The following is a 16,089-nucleotide window of genomic DNA, read 5'->3' on the forward strand; positions in this document are numbered from 1 at the left end:
GGTTTGATTGAAGAAATTCATCCAATTTATAGACAAATTGGAGAGATGGATCAAATTAGCATGATTCAATCCAAATAGAAATTGCAAATCAATTATGTCAATTATGACAATTTATGACAAATTATGCACTTTCTATGCAAAATTTGATTGATTGATAATTCATGACAATTTATGACAAATTTCTATGTCAAGAATTGATTGAATGTCAATTATGACAAATTATGACAAATTTCTATGTCATTTCCATGAATTTAGGAGAGAAATAGGAGGAAATTGAAATTAGGAATAAGAAAATTAGGAAATTAGAGAATTAAGAATTTAGGAATTAAGAAATTGATGGAAATTAGAAATTAGGTAAATTAATTAATAATTTATCATTTATTAATTAATTCACAAAGAGGAATAATTAGCCAATTAAATGAACATTTAATTGTGACAAGAAAACTTAGGATAAATAAATAGTTTATTAATCCTAAAGGAGGAAATGACAAACCTAGGTTAAATGATTAAATCACGAAACCCTAGAAGATGAATTAGGTCTTGATGAAAGATAATTGACTCGATCATGATTCTGATTAACAAAGGACCAATGTGATAAATGATTTAATTGATAAATGCGCCAATCGACAAGGAACAATGACTAATTGATCCAAATTGACATAATTGAAAAGAACGATGATTGATGACAAAATAGATTGCAAAACGACAATATTGAAAATGAACACGATTGATGACAAATCGATCGCAAAATGACAAGATCGAACATGACAACGACCGATGACAAATCGATCGTTAAACGACAAGATTGAAAATGATAAGGATTGATGATAAATCGATCACAAGATTGACAGGAGGACAAAACCCTAATTAGGATTGACGATGTCCAAAATAATGAAAAATGAGCATGCACATTGATGCAATAAGATAAGATCGATTAAAATCATGACTGGAGATTTTTGTCGACAAGACCAAATTTGAGAACGAGATAAATGAAGAATGTAGAAGAATGACTCGATGCTCGCAAATGATAAAAACCAAGTGCGTGACATAGAAGAAATGTTAATGCGACACAAAAACCTAAAATAAGGCAATGCACAAATGTTAAAGTATGATTCCGCAAGCGTTGACCATTTTTAGGTGTCTACATTGACTACATAAAAATCTAGACTACAATTCAGAAGAAAGAATGAATTGCAATAATAGCATCTCCTATGCCTGAATACAGTTCTAGTTAAGCTCAATACCGAAGGATTTAAAACTCTTACATAAACCCAACTTGATCACCTATGATCGACCAAATCCTCTGCATGAATGGTTAATACATTATTCGCTTGCATACCATCCCTCCATGATCTATAATGAGATCATACACACATATATATACAAACCGTCGACCTTAAACAATCAAGTCGGCCACCAGACAATAAAACCTATTACATAGTTATAAAACATGTCGGCCTGAGACCAAACAAATATTATCCAACCCATAAGTCATCCCAAAAACACATCGAGGAGTCCCAACAACACGTTACATTAAGCTGATCCATAACCTAGATAGTATCAGACCTAATTGAGGTCCACACACACTAAAGGAATGATCTCAATCAATCAAGTCTTGAACACAATCACCATCAGCATCCTGAATCCCTACTAGAAGCCACACCAACACCACTTATGCATAGTATCAAAATATCTTCAACAAAGCTCTGCCGGTGAAACCCTCACCAGATCAATAAACCAGGCTTACCAACATATAAGATAGCATCTGATCACCAAATTAATACCAATTGACCAAACATATATCTAAGTAGCATGAATAGAGATGTAAGCCAATACCATAAGCCAAAGCATACCAGAGTATACCAGATCAACATAATCTAACCAACCAGAAACCAAACATCCTATTAGGACCAAAAGGATATTGGTAAATAGCCAAAGCAGCTAGTGTTGACATCAATGATAAAACATCAATGCAACACATAATCAATTCCTCCAAATTGCCAACAACATTGACCCAAAAGTGTTAGATGCAAACATTGAAAACAATTTCAAAATCAAGATGTTGCTCCCTAAAATTTTGTCAAAAAAGCATTAGTCACTAATGTTAGGCAACCTTGACCTAGTCTTTTCATTTATTCAAAATTTGGTCCTATGTGTTTCAGTCCACACATCCTAGATTTGTATTTGTTGTCTCCATAATTTGTTACCTACACACACAAGAGGGGAAAATATAATTTGGTTGATAGGTGTTTACCTAGGTCAAACCACATGTTTGGAAGTAACTCTATGATGAATTGAAATGAAAAGGAAAGTTTTCCTTGATAGGGAAAAGGCTAGATCTAGAATTGAAATGATTAATTGAAATATTATACCTTTATGAATCTTATTTGTCTTGAAGTCTTCATGAAAAGGTTGATGTTTTCATAAGTTCATGGATATATTCATGAGAACTTGATCATGGATTCCATCTTGAATACTTGAAATCTGAATACTTGACTTCTCCTTCACTGCTCTGATGGTGCTTGATTGGTTGCTCACTTAAATTTCAAGAATTATAATTGGAAGCTTATGGAGAGATGTTCCATATGAAGGGATAAGACTTTCTCTTATACCTATCCTCATGAAATGTATTTAAAATTACAAAGGTCAACATGGTAAATAGGTTCTTGCTTAAAATTTCCCAGCCTTTAGAGGGTTAAAAAATGGGCCCTTTTGGTTTGGACAAGGGTGCTAGGAATCCTTGACTAGGAGGTCAAGGGTGCTAGGTACCTTGACTAGGAGGTCAAGGGTGCTAGGTACCTTGACCTATTCATATAGGCTAAACCAAGGTCTAGGAAGCAAGGAAAAAGATGAGGATCACATATTTGGAACCAATGTGAGTAGAATTGGGCATAATAAAGGCATAGAAAATAGAAATGCCAAAGTGAGGCCCAAGTGAGTATGAAATTGTATATGGGTATAATTTATGACACTACAATGTGCACAACCCCTAAGGGGGAAAATATATCTCGTAAGCTCTAAAAGGACCCTTTTAATTTTTTTCCATAACTCTTATTAATGGAGAAGTTTTCTCACAAACAAAATATTTTCAAAAAGCTAAGTCTATAAAAGTTTTAGTGGTGTAGGTGGTTTGTAGAGATTTTGTTGTTTGTTTCCTATTTTCTAGATTGAAGTTAGTGCTTGATTTTCAACTCCCAGCTCATAATTTTTTTCTTTGAACTTCATTTTTCCCAATTATCGTGACATCAATAAGGTATTCAAGATCTCTATAGCTCTGTATGTCCTTTTTTTGGTAGATTTTTCTAAAGTTTGAATTTTTCTTTTTGAATCCAAATTGGTACTTTTGGATATATTGCTGTAAATTTGAAAACAAAGTGTCATTTTTTCTTGCACAAAGGGACAAATTGATCATATTATGAGGGGTAAATTTTTTCTCTATTGTATTGCTTTTACACATGGAGGTCTCTTCTAATGGAGTGCCTGGAGTGGTGCATTTGAATTTGGGAGAGGTGGGAAACTCAAATTCGAATTTGGGTGGACTATAGGTTGGTGTCAATGGAGAAGATTTTGGTGCGGGGATAGTGAATCTCTTGATCCAAACATCAAGCAAGGTAGTGATAATCATGTAGTGGTCTTGTTAAGAGGGTCCTCAATTATCAAGGACTTTATTCCCTTAGCCTCGATCCAATCATGTGAGGAGACAATTAACGATCTTGATATTGCCTCTTGGGCCCATCTTCATCAAAGTGGTACTTCTAAAGATTCCCCCCCAAAGAGCCTTGTGTAGGTGGGGTCCCTTTTGGTTAAGGTGATTCTAGACATGTGAGGCTAGACTTAAAGTGGTCTACCTTGTTTGGTGTCAAGACCAAGGACAAAATTTCATTCCCCTTATTCAAAATCATTCTCATCCAAAAAATGGTGATTTATCTATCTTTGTCCTTGATTTTTTAATTGACAAAAGCATGTCTATGATGCATATGTCTCTTGGAAAAATTCTAGGTCCTCACCCAAATCTTGATGTGGTTCGAGCTTTTTCTAAGAAGAAATGGAAGCTTAAGGGCTAGGTTGAATTTTTGGTGATGGTGAGGGGATTCTTTTCCTTCTCCTTCTCATGTGAAGAGGACATGTGGTCCATTTTATGTGGTGGCCCTTGGTTTATTGGTAAGTCAACCCTACCCTTAAATAAATAGGAGCATGGTTTTAATCTTTTTGACTATTATTTTAATGTGGCTCTTGTCTGGGTTCATTTACTTAGTCTTCCAATGAAGTTCTAGGCCGAAGAAGTGTTTAAAGGTATTGCTAGTTCTTTTGGGCAACTTCTAACCATTGATGAAATGACCTCTTCTTGAAAGGTACTAGTATTTGCTTGTATTTGTTTTAATATTGAACATTCGGTCACCTCCCTTCTAATATTAAAATTAATTCAAAGTTGGGAGTTTGGAGCCAAAATGTGGAGTTTAAATCTCTTCCTTTTTTTTTCTTTCATTTCAAAAGAGAAAGACACTAGGTGAAGAATTGTCCTTCTAAACCTCTGCCAAAACCTCATCTGTCTAAGAAGGTCTTAAAGGACAAAGGCAAGGTGGTCACTAAGGTTACCTCACCTTCTTGTGACACAGGGGCAAAAGGAATGATTATTTCTGAGGTGATAGAGAAGACACTTGAGAAATCTATGCCTTTTTGTTATTAAGGATTGGGATGGCGAGCATGTTTTGCCCCCCAGTTCGGACCCCTTTAGGGTGTGCTACTATCAATCCTAATTCACAAGATCTATCTTTGCAAAAGGACTTTCCCTCTACAAAGTTGCTTTGGTAGGAGGGGCTTCATCCTCCTCATTTATTTGATAGGGTTGATGGCCAACTTCAAGTAGATGTTTTGGTCTAGTCTGGGCTGGAGGGGAATTATCTCCTTGATATAGGGAATGTGGAGCACATGCCTCTAGCTTTTTCAATGTTGAAGGGAGTTTCAAAGTCTAGTTCAGGATTGAGGGTGGTTAATGGCCCACCTTGTGATGATTTAATGGGGACTCCTTTTACTACAGTCAAGTCTAGGATTATAAGAAAATAATCTTGTCTCCCCTCATCCCAAGGGGTGATCACTGGGAATAGGAAAAAAGTTGATTATGGTGAAAATAGTGGAAAAGGTAGACCCTCTCTTCAACAAAGAAGGATAGAAATAGAAGAAGGTTTATAAAAGACTCTTCTAAAGATGTGCTTTAAGAGAACACCCTAGAGGAAATTATGAAAAAAATTCTTGGAATTTATAAAAGACTCTTCTCGAGATTGATTCAAGAAAGAAAAACACAATCTAAGAAGTTGGAAAGGTTGAAGATCTCTTTTATCAAAGATTGTGGTCTTCATTTCTTCAATTTGGATGAGGCATCAGGTGAAATTGTGGCATTATGAAATCCAAGAATAGTTAAAGGCTCCTCCCTTTTTGTTGATTCCAATCATGTGGCTACTTTGTTTGTACACTTGGAGGATGGAACTTCTTGGATTACCTCCAACATATATGCTTCTAACAATATATCAACTAGAAGAATGTTGTGGTCTTATCTATTTGATTTTAAAGTGTCTCATACAACTTCTATATGGATGGTAATAGGAGATTTAAATACCCCTCTAAAAAATAGTGAGAAGATGGGAGGATCTTAGATTCCTCTTCATAGAAAACTGAACCTAGTGGATTTCATCAATGACCAAGACCTTTTGGATTTATACCTACAAGGAGCTTCTTTCACTTGTTCTAATAGAAGGGCTGGGACTAATTTGATCCAAGTTAAGTTGGATTATGCTTTGGTCTCCTCAGATTGGCTTTTACAATATTCTTATTCTCTTTTTGTGTTATCTAGGATGGTTTTGATCATTTTCCTATTGTCCTATCAAAGAATCTATTAGGAAGGAAAAAATGTTTTTCTTTTCAGTTTGAAAAGTTGTGGTTAAAGCATCCTGATCTAAATGATAGGATTAAAGAGTGGTGGAGCTTTAATATTGATGGAATTTCTATGTATAGAGCTGCCAAAAAGGTCATCTTTTTCAAGCGTAAGGTTAAAAGTTAGAATAAATCTTCTTTTGATCACATTTATGTTGAGAAAGATGTTATCTAAAGGGATTTAAAAATGATCCAAAGTACTACTCAATATGTTGCTTATACTGATCATATTCAGTCTTAGGAGAATATTCTTATTGCTCATCTCCATAACTCATTTCTAAATAGGAGTTCTGAAAACAAAGATATTGAGTGATATGGTTGCAATGTGGGGAAAATAATATTAGGTTTTTCCACTTATCTACTTTGAAGCATAGGGCCTCTAATTGGATTTCTCATATCCTCATAGAAGGTTGTGTTGTGGATTTGAATGATGAGATTAGGGTAGATGCTTTAAATTTCTTCTCCAATCTTCAAACTAATGAAGGTAATTTTGATGCTATATGTGAAGAGAGTTTCCTTGATGTCACCCCTAATCTCATTGAGGAACACTATATTAGAATGCTAAGTTCTATCCCTTTAGATGAGGAGATCAAAAAGGTGATTTTTTTCTTTTGAGGGCAATAAATGTCTTGGCCCAGATGGTTTCCCTTTGTTCCTTTTCCAATATTTTTGGGATATTGTGACAAAACACATATCTAATGCAACAAAGGAATTCTTTGATTGTATAAATTTTCTTAAGGAGTTGAAATCCAGTTTTATTGTGCTCATGCCTAAAGTTGCTAGGGCTGACTCTTTTGACAAGTTCATATTGATTAGCTCTTGTAACTCTGTGTATATTTTTTTTTTTGAAGTGCTAACCCCCAGACTTCAAATTTTTTTGTCATGGATTATCTTGCCTTTGGAAAAAATGGTTTTTTTCCTAGTCAACAAATATTGGATTTTATTACTATTATTCATGAAAATATCCACTCTCTTGGCTACAATAAGAAAGCTATTTTTTTTCTTAAATTTGAGTTGTTAAAATCTTATGATCATGTTTGTTGGCATTTCCTCCTTTAGGTGCTTAAATTATTTGGGTTTGAATCTAAAGTTCTTGAGATTATCTAACAATTCATATCTATGCCTAAGTTCTCGGTGATTATTAATGGATCCCCTTCTAGTTTTTTTAAGAGTTCTCGGGGCATCAGGTAAGGGGATCCTTTATCTTCATTTATATTTATTATTATGGTGGAATCTTTAAGTAGATATATTTGTAAATTAGTGGTTGATGGTTTCTTGAAAGGTCTCTATCCCTCTTCAAGTAACATGGTTTATACTCATCAACAATTTGTTGATGATACTTTGATTATGGTAGATTCTTCTATCAGAGAGGTGAGATCTTTGAATTTATTTATTTCTAAGTATGACAAATTGTCTAGATAGAAGGTTAGCTATGCAAAAATTTCTATATTCTTTTTTGGTGTAGTCATCGGTTCAGAGGGACCTCAAAGAGATCAATCTGGATCGGGTAGCAAGAGTAAACACAATGGAAACAAGACGGTTGATGGAGGAAATGCATAACTAAATGAATTAAATCATGTAAATTGATTACAGATAACCGGTAACATCCGGGATACAAGATTTGGCTCACTGACCTGCTACATACATGCTCAATTACATAATCGGTAAACTCCGAACCTCTAAATCTTAAGATATGTCCTCTATGTTCTCTTTGATTGATTTATGGTTTTTAATTACATTGATTTATATGTCAAGAGGGATCTAGGTCTGCCCAAGAGGGATCAAATGTTAGGTCCCAAAGACAACTGAGAGGGGGGTGGTGAATCAATTGTCTAATAAATTTAAACCAAAAACAACTTAACCAAACTTAATGCTTAATACCGGTGAACCAAACTTTATGCCGGTAGATAGTTTATCAGTTAATTGCAGTACCGGTAAAGATTAATGCATGAAACAAAAAGATAATAACATCCACAACACATAACACCAATATTTGTACATGGAAACCCTATAAGGGGAAAAACCACAGTGGGAAACCTTACCCACAATCAGATGATACTACTGCAGATAGTATATGTATACAAATGGGGTTTGCACATGCAGAAAGGCCAAGCTCCTAGAGCTCATTGCTCAAACACAAATGGGAGTCACACTGACTGCAATTGGATGGTTAAATCCAATAATGATGTACTGCTCAAAATAGCATCTTCATATGCTGGATTCAATTCTAGTTTAGTTCTGATATGCCTTCACAAAACCTTCCTTCACCTTAAAATGATGTCTGCATGTATAGATCTGCTTATTCTCACATATACCTTCTTACAATTCCTTTTTTCTAATCGCTTATCGATCTTAAAAATAAGATCTTACATATATACCATAACCTAAGACCAATTTTAGTAGGTCGTCTCTAAAAGATATTACAATAAAACAATTTACAAGTAAATCAATAACCGATGCAATATCTGATTCAACATGTCGGCTTAATGCATTTACAATATCGATAAATCATCTCCAAAGCATGTCGTGTTGATCTGGAATAGATAAGCCTGCTGGTGCTTATTCTGGACCTATTTGCTGGTAACAACAAATATGCAAACACAAATATACCAATGAATAAATCTTCATGACAAAGTGTCCAAATGATGTCTTCAACATAACCAAGTGTTTTCCATGTCAGTCCAAGTGCCGGTGAACAATATATCTTGTTGGTGAACAATATATCCTACCGATGAACCAGATATCAGTGACTGTGCATAAATTCACTTGCTTATTGGTGATCATTGCCAATTCTCCAAAGTGCCATTGTTGATAAGTGTTAATAGATGTTGACATCAATGACAAAACCATATGAACATATCCAAAATACCAACAATCTCCCCCTTTGGCATTGATGGCAACACAAGATGGAAAAACCATCAAAGTGCCAAAACAAAAATGCCAAATACCAAAAACCAACAATCTCCCAAAAGAGATTATAACCAGAAATCAAAATTCAGATATAGAGAGTAATCAATCTCTCCCAAAGTAACAATTACTCCCCCTAGGAGTAATATGAGTTGTCCTTGTGTTTTTCCATATCAATCTCTCTCCCATTGATATCAAATGCCAAAGCCAATACAAAAACCAGGTTCAAATACAAAATACCAACCAATTTAGTATACCAACTACTCCCCCTGAGAAGTAGCTCTCCTCATCAAAGCCGGAGTAAAAGATTTCTTTATTAATTCTCTCGGTTAATGACAAACATCAACTGTCTAAGTCTCTACCGGTGGGGTTATGACCCCAAGCTGATCTCTAAGATATTGAAAAGTCTCCTTAGGCAAAGGCTTAGTGAAAATATTTGCAATCTGCTCTTTAGTATTCACATAAACCAGTTTTACTTCTTTTGCTTCAACATTTTCCTTTAGAAAATTTAGTTTAATAGAAACATGTTTAGTTTTAGATTGTAGTACCGGATTCTTAGATATATCAATTACTGCAGTGTTATCATAATAGATAGTTATAGGTTCTTGCATTTTACCTTTATATCCTTCAACATTTGCTTAAGCCATAATACCCGTGTACAGTTAGTTGTTGCTACAACATATTCTGATTCTGCTGTTGATAAAGATGTGCAACTTTGTTTCTTACTCAACCAAGAAATTAGTCCGCTTCCAAGAAAAAATGCTCCACTGGTGGTTCTTTTTATGTCATCCATATCTCCTGCCCAATTTGCATTTGTTTATGCACATAATTCAAAGTTTTCATCTCTACGATACCATAAACCAAGATTTGTAGTGCCTTGTAAGTACTAGAAAATCCTTTTTACTACTGATTCATGATTTTCTCTAGGATTACTCTGAAATCTTGAAACAATACATACTGCATTCATAATATCAGGTCTTGTTTGTGTCAAATATAGTAAACCTCCTATCATAGATTTGTACCTAGTCAGATTAACAGGTGTAGATTCATCCCTTAGTGATAATTTGTCATTTGTAGTCATAAGTGTGCTTACCGGTTTAGAGTTTTCCATCCCAAATTTCTTTAGTAACTCCTTTAAGTACTTATATTGACTTAAGAATATACCTTTATCAGTCTATGAAATCTGCAATCCTAAAAAGAATTTTACCTCTCCAATCATAGACATTTCAAATTCTTGCTGCATTTCAATAGAAAAGTCTTTACATAAGCCATCTTCTCCTCCAAAGATTATATCATCAACAAAAAATTCTATAGGCAAGGTGTCATCATTAGTCACTTTATAGTATAAATTGTTGTCAGCATTACCTTTAAAAAAACCAATCTTCAAAAGATATTTATCCAATATAGCATACCAAGCTCTTGGAGCTTGCTTCAACCCATACAAAGCTTTCCTTAACCTGCAAACCATATCTTTGTTATCTGTAAAAGAAAATCCACCAGGTTTCTCAATGTAAACTTCTTCTTCAAGATCTCCATTCAGAAATGCACATTTAATATCCATTTGATATACTTTGTAGTTCTTGTGTGTTGCAAAAGCCAAGAATAATCTGACTGCCTCAATTCTAGCTACCGGTGCAAAGGTTTCATTGTAATCAATTCCTTCTTTCTGAGAATATCTCTTACACACTAGTCTTGCTTTATTTTTGATTACCTTACCATCTTCATTAAGTTTGTTTCTGAATACCCATTTTATTCCAATTACATTTTTGTCTTTAGGCCAGGGAGCTAATGTCCATGTGTTATTCTTTTTAATTTGTTCTAATTCTTCTTCCATAGCTTTAATCCAGTGTTTATCTTCACATGCCTCATTAATTGATGATGGTTCAATTTGAGAAATAAGACATACCTCTTCATTTTCTAGACTTCCTCTTTTCATAATTCCTTGATACTTGTTCCCAATTATCTAATTCTTAGAGTGGTTCAATCTTACATACCAAGGTGTCTTCGTTTGCTGCAATTCTTCAATTATAGTGGAATTTTCAGATGATACCGGTGTAACTGGATCTTCATTCTATACCGGTGGGTTCAATGTGTTAGGGTTCCCACAGATACTGAGAGGGGGGGGGGGGTGAATCAGTATCTGACTGGTAATGAAATTTTCTTAAAACTGAATATGCAGAACATAAAGTAACAGTATACCAGTATGCAAGAATTAATGCAAATAATAGAATCAAAAACATCCACATGAAAAGAACACCTTAACACAAGATGTTTAACGAGGAAACCCGGTGTGGGAAAAACCTTAGTGGGATTTGTGACCCACAATATTCACTTACTGGCCAATAAGAGAATATTATTTACAATAGGGGCCTGCACATGTAGGAAGGCCAACTACCTAGAGCTCACTGCTCAATAAGAAGTCACGCTGACTTACAATGAGGATTTACACAAATCCAATATTCTGTATTGCTTTACAATAGCATCTTCAATGCCAGATTCAGTACCGGTTCTTTATCTGTTCTTTACATATACCCTTGACTTACAATTCGTACATTAGGTCTGCCTTATAATTTTTTATGCTTCCTTTTCATATCCTACAAATGCCTACAATGATCTCTTTTATATACAAGAGTCATTTTACAATTTGCCAAGTCGGCTTACAATAATAAACAAAATATTACATATCAAAAATCCTGTCAGCCTCTGTGCCGGTATACATGTTCTTTTCTGTGCTGGTGTACATCTTCTGTGCCAGTGCCAGTATAGATTGATCTTGCTGATGCCGATGCACTATCTTGTTTGAGTAATGCTTTGCCGATATAATGTTTTGTCGGTGCCATAGGATTGCAAGGTTGCATGAGTAATGCTTATTTGGTATAATGTCTTGCTGATGCCATAGGATTGCAAGGTTGCCATCAATGACAAAACCTTCAATCACACACAATGTCTCATTGAAGTGTCCATATGCCAACAATCTCCCCTTTTGGCATTGATGGAAACACTCATGAGAAATTTCAAAAAGATATCCAAAAATGTGTAGACCAAAAATGTTACCAAAAATGTGAGAGCTCCCCCTGAGCATGTGATCCCTGTGTTTTGAATTTTCTCATCTTCATCTACTACTCCCCCTTTGGCATCAATGACAAAGGTTAGTAGATTTTGTAGTTGTACAAATTCATAACCTCAACCTTGTAGTTGGGTGGTTATTATCTGAAGAATATCTCCCAAAATTAAGTTTATGCCATCCATAAACTTCTTGCTCTCCTTTATTGCTATCTCAGTTCTGTATACTGTACCGGTGAGATGATGCAAGTGCTCTGCCGGTGTTTTGCTACCTTGTGTTAGTGCCTCTGAGATTTCCTTTCGCAGAGATGCTAAATAGTCCAATCTTGGACTTAGTTTAGATCTCAAGAATTTTGCTTTGTTTATTATTTTCTCTTTCTCTCTTTCTAATTTGAGCAATTCTTCCTCAAAATTTGTTATCTTTTCCTCAAAAACTGATAATGTATCAGGTGAGTTAACAAAATTATCAGCAAGTTTATTGATCTCTTCCTGTACCTTGCTCATCTTTTTGTCTACATCTATGGTCAAAAAGTTTATCTTACAGGTGTCTTTGTACAGAGTTTTGTACTCTTTCAATAAATTGCACAGTTCCGGTAGAAGTGTGTCAAATTCCCTATTACACTTCCTTATTCCTTCCTCAAAGAATTTATGTTTCTCTTTTTCTACACTTTACAGTTTCTACCTTTGTTTGCTCAAAATTTCCAGAAATATATTTACAGAGTGTATCCAAATGGCCTAAAGAATCTTTGTTGGCTATATTACAATTGGGAGCTATTGACTTCAAAACTGGAATTGAATCATCTATCGCTTTATAGGCTTGTGAGCTATAATCAGTTATTTTCTTGATAGATTCGAGCAATACCTCTATTAGATTTGATGGTGACCCAACAAACTGAGTGCCGGTGGAAGTGACCATGCTAGTATTGACCTCTGGTAGGTCTGTTTGTGTCTCCATCTCTTTAAGCATTGGTTTTCTTGCATCATTTCTTACCAGTGGCATCTGTTCTGGAGCCTTTAGCTCTGTTGGTTTCTCTGTTTGTTTTCCAGATTCCATCTTTTTCTCTGAATCTACTGCCGGTTGCTCTTTGTTTTCTGTTTTATCTGTTGTATCCTTGTCTACCACTATGTTGATTTTCTGAGTATCAACATTCACAGTATATAGGACTTTAGGATTAGGATTATTATCCTCTGTGTCCATGCTCTTAGCTACCGATTGATCTTCTGTAGTTGTGGTTTTTACCGGTGGAGTATTTAAAGGAGGTGGGGGTAAGTTGTCTCTAATCTTGATACTTGGTGGTCCACCAACTTTACCTTTCCCTTTGTCCTTTTGATATACCAGAATGGGCTTGGGATTCCTATATTCTTCTTGTTTTTCTTTTTCAACCAAGAATGTATCCCAACCATTTTCTGTTTCCTCTGAAACTTCAGTAACTCTACCTGCCATTAGTGGTATTTGCCGGTGTGCAGTGTAAAAAACTGTCTGGTTGGCCTGAGCTATCAAATCATCAATTTCCTTAGGTGAGTTGACCAAGTATACTGCAAGTAATTTCTCTATTTTTTTTTTCTTATCCAACTCAATTATTCCTTGCCTTCTGGCCTCAAGTCTTTTATATAGTTCATCAAGAATTTCATTTAGGACTTGCATCAAAAACTTTTTATACATGTCCATGTGTAATATAACACTTTCCTCGACTTGTCCTTTCTCATCATCTGATAGGGTGTCATAGATTTTCCCTATGTTTTTCAATTTACCTTCCTCTGTGATCTCATTCAGTAGTATGTCAAGAGAGGCAAAGTCAGTGTTTGTCTTCTTCTTCCTTTTGGGGGTCAACTTCTTCTTAGGTGTGGCTTTCTTGACCGGAGACCTCATAGCTCGTTGCTTCTATCTTGTCCTTCTAGGTGAAGGAGTGGATACCGGTGAGGGGTCTCTTTTCCTAACAACTCTTTTGAAAGTTGCTGGCATAGCTCCTTCTGAGGAAGTATCTACCGATGATAGATGAGTTTCAGGTTGTTGGGCTACCAACTCATCTTCTGTTATGCCGGTTTTCTTTAGTACATCTTCCTTTATGGCTTTTGCTTGTCTGGTTCCTTTCCTCACAAATGCCTCAACCTTTTCCACTCTCTTTTTAGATTGAATTTGACTTTCAATGGTCCCAGCACTACCAAATACTTCTACCTTTGGTTCATTGGGGGCTTCCAGAAGTGCTTTGGCATAAGTTTCCACTATGTGGTCATCTGTTTCATACCCCATCTCTATAACCTACATTGTTCTTGGGATGACTGCTTCCATCCAGATCTCATCCTTTTTTATCACAAAGCATATATCATCCTTGTATTTGTTGACAATTTCTTGTGATAGTCTGATTCTTTTATTCATTCTGACCTTTAGTGCTTGAAAATACTCATTGATATTCTTTTCTCTATTTTCACCCATGTTGTTGAATAAGTCAGACAATTATTTTCCTACCGGTATGTCGAATCCAAAATCCTTGTAGCCTATACTGGGAGCTTGTTTGGTTATATGTAGCATTAAGCATACAAGTAAATTTCCAAATCTAAAGGTTCCTTTCTTATCCTTCTTGATTTTTGCTAAGTTGTCAATTAACTCATCCTTTAACCATTCACAGATAGCAATTTTTACATTGTCCTTCTCCATGTCATAAGCACTTTTTACGCATAAACTGGAAACAGTGTTAAGCCTATTAGCATGAGTTGCTTTCTAACCTAGAATCATGCTAACAAATCTAAAATTTGTATCGGTCACATCATCAACCCTCAATGATCTCTTGTTGGATGTTGCACCAGTTAAGTTTGTTACCAAGTCATTGGAGACCTTCTTGGTTTTGTCGGGTCTGCTACTGGTGGAATGTAACCCTATTACTGCTTTCACAGCTACATTTGTAATTTTATGCACTGAGTCAAGCCAAAAGAATGAACCATGTACCCTACTCAGAACTATCCTAACCACTTCCTTGGGAAATTCAGGAATGCAGAGGATTTCAGTGAATCCTAGGGTTTCAACAATTTTATGTTCAGGTTTCACATTCCCAGAGTTGTCACATATAATAGACTCATACATGTTTTTGATTTCCTCATCACCTAATTCCTCTATGTTGCAATGAATATACATTCTAGGGTCTTCTGCATAAACAACACCTTTTGGAATTTTTGAAAAAGCACCTGTGTTGTCATCTTTCTTAGCTACCTCGAGAACTAGCTAAAACATGGGCCTAGGTCTTTTTATAACTTCAACTACTGTAGGGTTTGCTACGAATTCAAGTGCAGAGGAGGATGCCATGATGATAAATACCTTTTTCTACCTTTGGATGGATTGATTGCTGAAGTGTTTTGCCTCTTTGCTCGGAATGCCTTAGCTCGAAAATATTCGCGCTCTCTGAAAGTTTGAATTCACGGTGAAATGAAATGGAGCCAAAAACCTTATTTTATAAAGTCTTTTCTGCTACCTACCACATTAATTGCTTGCCGGAAATGTATTAGCTTAACTTTATTTTCTGGTAATGAAGGATTTTCAACTTCTTTTCTCTAACCGAGGGAATAATAGCACATGTGTCATTTGCTTGCCAAACCCTCAAGATAATTTTCTTCAATTTGATGAAGAACATCCTGTCGGTGGAGCATTTCTCTATCCTGCCGGTGGAGCATCATATTGTCCTGCCGGTGAAGCATTTGTTGGTTCTACTGGTGGAGGAGTAACCCCAATATTTAGATCACCTTTTCTAATCCATTGCTTTGAAAATTCTTGCTTAACCTCTTCAACCTTTTCCTTACCTTTCAAGCTAGTACTTCTGTTATCTACCGGTGTACCTTTACTTCTACAAAATTTAGCAATATGACCAATCTTGTTACATGAATAACAGGTTACATTATTTTTCTGAATAGCTTTCCCATAACCTATGCCGGTTTGTGTTCTGCATTTATTTGATAAATGACCAAATCTTCCACAAACATAACATCTTACATTCATTCTGCAATTTTCAGAGTTATGACCAATTTTGTTGCATTTGGTGCATTGACCAGTGGGAGGATTGATGTTTTGATAATTCCTAGATCTACATTCATTCGCCCTATGACCATATTTATTACAGTTAAAGCATTTTCCATTGAATTTGTAAGTATTAGAAGGTCTTACCGGTTTGTTGTGATCCTGGGTATTTGCAGTACCGGAGCTTT

This window comes from Cryptomeria japonica, chromosome 3, assembly GCF_030272615.1.
Source record: "Cryptomeria japonica chromosome 3, Sugi_1.0, whole genome shotgun sequence".
NCBI classification, from domain to species: Eukaryota; Viridiplantae; Streptophyta; class Pinopsida; order Cupressales; family Cupressaceae; genus Cryptomeria; species Cryptomeria japonica.